The sequence below is a fragment of the Pyrgilauda ruficollis genome, unplaced genomic scaffold (genome assembly GCF_017590135.1).
Source record: "Pyrgilauda ruficollis isolate IOZ18807 unplaced genomic scaffold, ASM1759013v1 scaffold15, whole genome shotgun sequence".
Lineage (NCBI taxonomy): Eukaryota > Metazoa > Chordata > Aves > Passeriformes > Passeridae > Pyrgilauda > Pyrgilauda ruficollis.
The window spans coordinates 18,249,390-18,257,583 of NW_024513654.1; the positions used below are offsets into that span (position 1 = coordinate 18,249,390).

The 8,194-nt window shown below is 42.8% G+C and overlaps 1 protein-coding gene across 3 annotated transcripts in view; it reads left to right on the forward strand.

Annotated features, from left to right (window-relative positions):
* The first annotated feature begins 7,929 nt into the window (after positions 1-7,929).
* The window catches only part of MARCHF8 (membrane associated ring-CH-type finger 8), an 84,780-nt gene continuing 84,515 nt past the window's right edge, over positions 7,930-8,194 (forward strand). For all 3 annotated transcript variants that reach the window (XM_041461075.1, XM_041461073.1, XM_041461074.1), the window contains exon 1: positions 7,930-8,061. The gene's annotated coding sequence lies outside the window, so the exon portion shown is untranslated. The remainder of the gene's footprint in view (positions 8,062-8,194) is intronic.

The following is an 8,194-nucleotide window of genomic DNA, read 5'->3' on the forward strand; positions in this document are numbered from 1 at the left end:
TGGGGCAGTGTTTGATGCCAAAGGAAGAGAATAAGGAACGTGACAAATGCACAAGTGTTTTCACAACAATTGCACACAGCTCAGCAACATTCTAAAGACAGAGGTATTGCACTTCTTGTAGGTACAGTAGGGATTTGGTAAGAAGTGGAATTAAAATACTGTGGTCTGTGATCACTTAATCTGATTTTGCATAAGTGTAATTGTCAGGAAATTGTTTTGCAGTATATTGGAATAGCCATACTCAAATTTTAGTACAACTACATAACAGATATATGGTAGGAAGTGTCTGAGTCACATCTCAATTTTGACTCTCCTTTTCTGCATAAGTATCATGAAATGCACAAAAATGCTTTTTTAGAATATGCCATGCACTAATAATCTAATTTCCCTGTGTATAACTTCTCATAATTTTTATTTTACCTCATTTTAATTATGCTTAATACAGATAGTTCTTGTTCAGAACTCCACTGGTTTTGTTCCCGCTAAGTGTTACAGGCATTAATTTTCAACCAGTAGTACAGCCACAAGAGCACTTTAATTTGAAATTAACTGTTTCAGTTGTTAATTCAGATGCTGCTGGCTTTTACCAAGTCCTGTGTTAGTTTCTGCTATGGATTAATTACTGTTTACTGTGTAAACTTAAATAAATGGTTGGGGGTTTGAGAATTAGTGTGCCATTTTGCTGTGCATCTGCTGAACACAAATATTTAGATTTTCTGTGTTCATGTAATTAGATTACTGTATTATAAAGGGTTTACATACTGGAAGTTGAACAGTTACTTTGGTGTGTGCTCTTCTATACCTTCCTGCCAATTTTTTTTTTTGTTTGTTTGTTTCTTTAATGCTTAAAAACCTGTGAGGCAAAACTGGGCTGGTCTCTTGTTGAATGATCTCCAGGATTCTTGTGTCAAATTGATAGGCACCACAGAGGTGTCAGAAATGGTTTTGGATCTTGTATTAAATACTTCCTTTCTCTGGAATCTCTAGAAGCCCATGGTGATAAAAATCTGTCTGCTTGCAGTTTCTGTCTATTCAGTTTGCAGTCCCCTGGGATGTAATTGCAGTGATGCCTTCTGCTCACATTCTTCAGTTGTAGACAAGGCCAGAATTGTTAATTCATATTACAAAATACAAAATGAAGTTTTTCTAGGTTTTTTTGCATCCAATGAATTATACACTTTGCTTTCTTTTCAAGTACTTCCAGCTTGCATAATGGGGCACCATCTTGTGGGTGTAAATTGTGGATTTGGTATTGCTTCTGCCTGTAAGGAGTTGCTTCCACCTGCAGCTTTTGCATTGGGTCACGTTTTTCCAATCTTTATGTAAATCAGGTTCATCTTGAGATGCATTGGACATTTTTCTGGTATCTATATTAGCACTGAGCCACAGTTGCTTACATAAGAACATTATTGGAGCTGAGAACCACATCTGGAAGAGTAATCCACTCGTTCATGCATAACTTCTACACAGGGACGTTGTGGCAGATTGTGCTGGAATTCTCTTGCATTCACTGTGTGTGTGAAGCTGCAGAGATGGAACACCAGAGGGCACCAGAGGCATTTAAAGATGGCAAAAAGTTTTGGGTTTGTCCAATAACGAGATTTACCAAAAAAAAAAAAAAAAAAAAAAAAAAAAAGCGCGTGTGTAGTTCTTTATGACCCTTATTCAGCCCACTCTGAACAGATCTGAGGAGGTCAGCAATGGTGTACATTCCTTTTCCAAATTCCAAAGGTTTTAAAAAAACAGACTGAAAGAGTACCTCAAAAAAAGAGTGCCTCAAAAACTTGTTTCTATGCTGGGTTTCATGATACAATTTATTAGGTAATCTCAATGTATTGAAGACTAGACAGCCCTCCTCTCTTCCTTCCCACTAACCCCAAGGGTGGATTTCAGAGGTGTCTGTTAGCCAAACTATGTTGGATGGTATATTTAGCTATATTTACCAGATATGTCTGGTGAAAATACTGCACGTCTCCATCATTTCTTACTTTAAAAAGACAAAGTGTTGCTGCTTTTTTCTTATGGATACAGAATGAGGACATGAAGGTATAAATTCAGTGGTGTGTGAGGAATCTATGCCAGTAACTGCTCAAGTGACCACTCCTTACTGTCTTGCCTAGCCTTGCAATTCAAAAAGCTTTACAGTGGCAGAAATTTATTTCCAAACCACACTTTAAGGCTGTTTCAATCCTTTTTAATCCTATCTTCAGGAAGACTGATTACTATGTACCATATATATAGGAAGTGTATATATAGCTCTATAAGAATTATATTCAAATCGCATCTGGATGGTGAATTATTGCTGAAATTAGGTGTTTTGCCCAGCACCAGAAATTCAAAACAGTACCTAATCACAAAAACAGTATTATTTACATGGTATGTGATTGAGTGTTAATGAGGAGGAAATGAAAACACTGAAGTTTTCTAAAAGGAAAAATCAGAGGTTTCAAAATACCCTCTCTTCTTTCTCTCTGTGTAAGGGTTTTTTTTAGCAAATACATATGACTTTTTAAAAAGTGAATAATCCTTTCTCTCACCCTTCTATTCATAAACTTAATGTGCAGACAGTATTTTTTTATTTTTTTTTTACTTGAACTATTGACACTTAGATTTATTTTGCTTGAATCTTGTACTGAAGTGCTGGAACCATTGTCCATAATGGGCCTTATTTGCTAAAAGCCTGCACTGGCTGATGCAAAGCTACAACACAGATGTATAATGAAATACCTTTGGTTCTAAACGTGGTCTTGAGACTGAGAGTTGAGTGACAGGATTTCTTAGCATCTCCTGTCTTGTCAGCAATCATAGGTAGTTTGTTTTGGGGAGACATAGGACTCATCAAAATAGACTGGATTAGCCTGAAATCCATCCAGCTCCCATCTGTTTCTGGGAGTAGGAGGTAACAGGCACTTCAGAAGGTGCAAAAATTCCCTAACCAAGTATTCAGGAACAGGACACTGGATCCTATGCTAATGACTAGTCTGAATTATGACTTGCTATCTCAGTGTACAGTATGATATTAATTTGCAGGTCCATAAAGGTCTAAAACTATTTTTTAATCTTGATAGATTCATAGTTTCACTTATTTATATGTATAATGTGAAAGGAATCTTCTTTCACTGCACTTTTGAATTTCCTGCCATTTTTTAATTGAAATTCATTTGGTCTAGTGTCACGATAAAGAGAGAACCGTGTCCCCTGAATATTCAGTATGTTCTGTCTTTGAATCACATCCCCTCTTACTCATCTTTTTTCTGGTAGCAATTAACTGTCTTTACTATTACAGAGCCTTAATTATGCTTGCTGTCCTCCAAATCTCCTCTAATTTTGCATTATACGTTGTCATCTGCAGTTCTCTGATTCCCATTTTCTTGTGTGTTTAGCTATAAGCTGCTCAAGGCACTTTTACAATGGAAGCCTCTAAAATTGTGATTAATATAATACCAGGTGAAATATGCCCAGGGTTCTTCCAAGGAGGTCCCATAGAAATGCTTAGTATTATTAATCTTCCTCTAGTCTGGACAGGATGTAAACAGGATTTGTATGAGGAGGAACGCAGGAAAGCGCTGCAAGGGGAACATGTGGCTGAGTTCAGCACAATAGCTGTGCTGCTGAGGAAGATGATGTGTGGGGCTGGTTGCACAGAACCAGACTGCCTATTTTTATGCCTTCACCACATCTGCGTGTCAGTCACATGCAATCTGTTAATTGCAGCGGGGAGAGCCAGAGCTCAGTATTGGCTGCTAAGAGGTAGGCTTGGAAAATGTCATTCCTCCTCTGCATATTTGGGTATGGAATAAATTACTTTCTGTACATTCCTTAATGGTCCGCGTAACAAATGTGAAAGTGAAGGAAACTGGCCAGATCCTTTTTCCAAATTCTTGTCAGTGGAGGGGAAAGTTGGGGTTTTTTCTCTCTTTTCCAAAGCCGGGGAAGAACATGGTGAGCCCTAGACCCAGTTGCAGTACCACCTGACTTCTGGAGAAGCATTACTTGTCCCTGAGCTTCACTTTTTTTCTAGTAGTGCATATTCTGCCTTGAATAAGCATTAAATTGACTGGGATACAAAGAAAGGGCCAGTGTACTTTCTCTTTTTTCATTTGGATACTAAATGGCAATGACTTGCAGAGCTATAAGCTTTAATCGAGTGTGACACCTTAAAGTTATGGATTGGATTTCTCTCAAGCCAGTTCACCCATACCCAGATGACTAGTTTTACCTGGACAAATCACCTCAAAAGGTCAGTTTGTTGTTTTTGCCAGCTTTAGACTCAGAAAGCTTCTACAGAGGATAGTGTTTTTGGGGCCTGGGTTAGGCTTTATTACTTTGAAAGCTTGTCTGCTCTGAGACAGATTCAAAGCTGAATCCAGTCTTTTCAGTTTTCAAAGGCACCCTCACACGACTGCTGAAGGGTTGCTGAAGTCTGCTGGGGTGTGTTGTCCTAGGCCTGTTTGTCACACGCCATGCCAGGCTGAACCTGCTGCGTGTAGGGCTGGCTGCAGGCGCTGTCGCTGCACCCACAGTGCATCTCGCAGCACTGCACTGGGAGAGAGGCTGCAGTTTGCTTTGCAGGCGGGAATGCTCTTTTCTCCTGCTCTTTTCCATCTGAGACCTTAATGGCTCATGCCACTCTGTCCCTGAGATGGGTTCCAAATCATCCTAGTGATTTTCAAAGGCTAGGTTTTGGTAACATGTATTTACTATAGTACTGATTTATATCCTGCATCTGAGACTGCAGAAAGTTTGATAAATTTCAGGCACTTTGAAGAAACATTTGTTAAGATGTCTCCAAAATCGTCTTCTTGGTCCTCTGGCAGCATTTTTGTTAAAGGTGATTTAACCTTAGAAATCTGATGCCTGTCTGATAAAAGGTGATTGCTTAATCAGTCAGGAAGTATGTAAACTTTATTTGTATTTCCTTTCATCTTTCTACTTGAATTCCCATCAGTTCTGTTCACCTTCCATAATGACTCCACTTTTGCCTTCTCCTACCAGAATCTGTTTTATTCACCTAGCACAGGCAGAAACCAGCAGAACAGCACAGGAAGGAATGAACCCTCAGCTCACCTTCAATAAAACATAAGGTCATCAGAAAACTTTTGGAGAAACAGCAAATTTACTTTGGCCAGTAATGTGCATACAGGAGAGTGAACAGATGGGAGAAGACACAGCTCAGGATATGCAGCTTGAAGGAACTAGAGGAACTGAGCTGGCTTGGAGAAAAACTAGATCCAAAACACAGTGGAGTTACAAAATAATCCCTGAAATATTGTGGAGTTGCTATGGAGACATGCAGGTGCTCAGACCAACGCTGTAGACTAAAAAGATAATTTATAATTATCTGGGGAAAATGAATTATGCTTTTCCACATAACTACTGTATGTATTGTAATAACCAAGGACCAAAAAGGACACAGTTATGCAACAGTTGTTACTATTCAGGGTTTCTGCCCCACACCACTTTCCAGGTCTTTGTGCTAATAGCAGTAAAAGTATTTCTAAAAAGCATAGACTTATAACCATATGCTAGATCTGTGCTGCTTCTAGAGAAGACTGGAGTCTCCTGGGCATAGAGGTAATTTTGTTTTGTCTTTTAAAATAAATTCAATAACATTGTGTTAATTGTTGATGGCAAGTAAGGCCAAGTGTGTGCTCACAGTCCAGATCTCTTGTGCAGGGCATGGGGGCAGCTCTCTCTGCAGATAATCAGTTCTTCAGCTAAGTGTGATGTGTATTTCTAGGCACACGTTCCCAAACTATGGTTTTTTTTGTAACTCTGAGCCAGACCTATTCAATTAGCAAAATTGAACTGTTCCGTTCTGTTCCCGTAATTTTTTTAAATCTTGTTATCTTCTGCTCAGGTTTCAAACAGCAACACTAGCTGGAAGAATTTAATATTTTCATTTGACTAATGGCCTTTAGCTTAAGCTTGTTCATTTTTTCCTATTTTTAAAATTAGCTGCAAGTTTGAGGGGGGAACATTTGCAACAGCTTAGGTTTGTATTTTCTGCTGAGGGCTGTGAGACATTCAGGATGTTTCACAGTAGTGCTTGCCCTTCAGGATGGAGGCTTCAGTCTCACTTCTGCAGTCCTGTATTCAGGAGGTTGCTGCTGAGACTTTAAGCCAAGAAAAACAATGTGTTAAAATACTAAACAAGCTTTCTGGGGAAACAGAGACCATGGAGTCATAATTGCAAAACACAGGGAAGGCTTAGATTTGCAAAGTGGTTTACTGTGGATTCTTTCATTTCAGGCTAATCCTTAGTTATTCTACTTTGCCTGGAAAACCTCTTTTTTGTGCAACCATTTTTCTGTATAATATCTACTTCTATTCCAGTTGTGTCTACAGGCCCTTTTCCTAGTCTGGCACACAGCACTGAGTGGTGAGCTATGCTGTTCCCAAAGTGGAAAACAATCCTAACCCAAAAAGTAAGTTTAAAAACCCAAACCAACCACACAACAAAATGGATTGAGAGCATGAAGGAAGGAAAAAGCCTCCCTTGAGAATTCCCAGTGGCCTCAAGATGAGCCAGCAGTACTGGTTCTCTTTACAAACCTATACTGCCTATCAAGAGGACAATGGTTATCATCACATATGCATGTTTCCATACCCTATTTTGTGAAGAGATACAATCTAAGTTGCTTCACTTCAATCTACATAGGACTAAATTGGAGTTCTACACACACTTTGCTCTTCCCAGGAAGACACCCCATACACCCTGGGTGGTGCTTCTCCCACCTTCACGACGTGGGGGTGCTGGGTACTGACTCTGCAATGTAATGAGAGTGTTTCAGCCCAGCTTCTCTGTGCTCTGCGAACCTGATGCAACATGTCATTTTCTGTAGGGGGTGGTCTCTGCATGAAAAGGGGTTACCTTACTCATTTTACACTGTTTGCACTGTTCTCAGTGGGTAAATGGAATCTCCCTGGAGCCCTGTAAATTATTGTGGAAAAGTGCAGATTCAGAAGATGAAAAATTCAACTTAGGTTTAGTGAATGAATTTTCATGTCAAGTCAGAAGATTTCTTTGTTTTCTGTTTTATTCTTCAAATAATATCTGCTTTCTTGACTATGCTTCACTGACAGAAAATGTTCAGTGAAGCTGCCTATTTTCCTGTTCTTTTTCACTTATTCCCAAGTGGGACAGTCATCCTGTCTGAGCACAGAAAACTCCCACAGAAAACTCATTCTCCTAAAACTCCCTTTGCTTTTTCTCCCTGTGAAATTCACCTCAATAGTACAGTTCACCCATTCCAGCATATATCAGCAGAGACATATCTTTGGGAAGAAGAGGTTAACGTATCCTGCTTGCATAACAAAAGTGTAAAATAGCAACAGAGTACGGCACCCAGATATAGGTATGGGGCAAACTCGAAGTTTTTGTTGACGTATTATTTTGCTGATAAATCAATAGGTGCAGGTGAGCGATGAATACAAAACACCTAAGCCATCTTCAGGCTTTCAACATACCTGCATTTTTAAAAAGTTAAATGGCACCCTATAAAGCTAAGATGCTTTATTCTACGTGCTAAAGCGCCAGCCGTTCTCCCTGTCCATAGTGACAGCAGCACCCCCGCCCGCGGCGGCGGGAGGCAGGGCCGAGGGCTGAGCTCGGACAGCCGGACCGCACTCGCCCCGCGGCCGCCTGCCGCCTCCGCTCCCCGGCAGTCCCGCCCCCGCCCGCCCCCGCGCAGGTGCCCGGAGCGTTCCGGGGGAGCGGGGCTGCAGCGCCGCCAGCCCGAGCGCGCCCGGCCCGGCTCCAGCGGGAGGCGATCGGGCGCCGGGACAGCCGCGTCCCGCCGCGGAGCGGCCGCCTCGCCTGCCCGTGCTGCTCCGGGCCATGGCGGCGGGGGCGGGCCGGGGCGGGGCGGTGCGCTGACAGGCAGCCCGGCCCGGGGAGCCGCGGTAAACAGGAGCCGGGGAAGGGCTGGGGGAGACCGGCCTCGCAGGAGCCTCCCAGCCCCGCGGCCCGCCGCCTCCTGGCCCCGGGCATGGGCAGCAGCAGCCGCCGCAGCCGGAGGAGGAGCCGCCGGCCCGGGCCCTGTGCGGGGCACCACCAAGGTAGGCTCGGCCGCCGCCCTGGCCGCGGGCAGCCGCCGCTTCCTCCGCGGGGGCCCGGCCGGGTCCGGCGCCGCGAGGCCGGGCACCGAGGCCGGGCACGGGCGGGCTGGTGCGGGGGCCGCCTGCCCCGGGG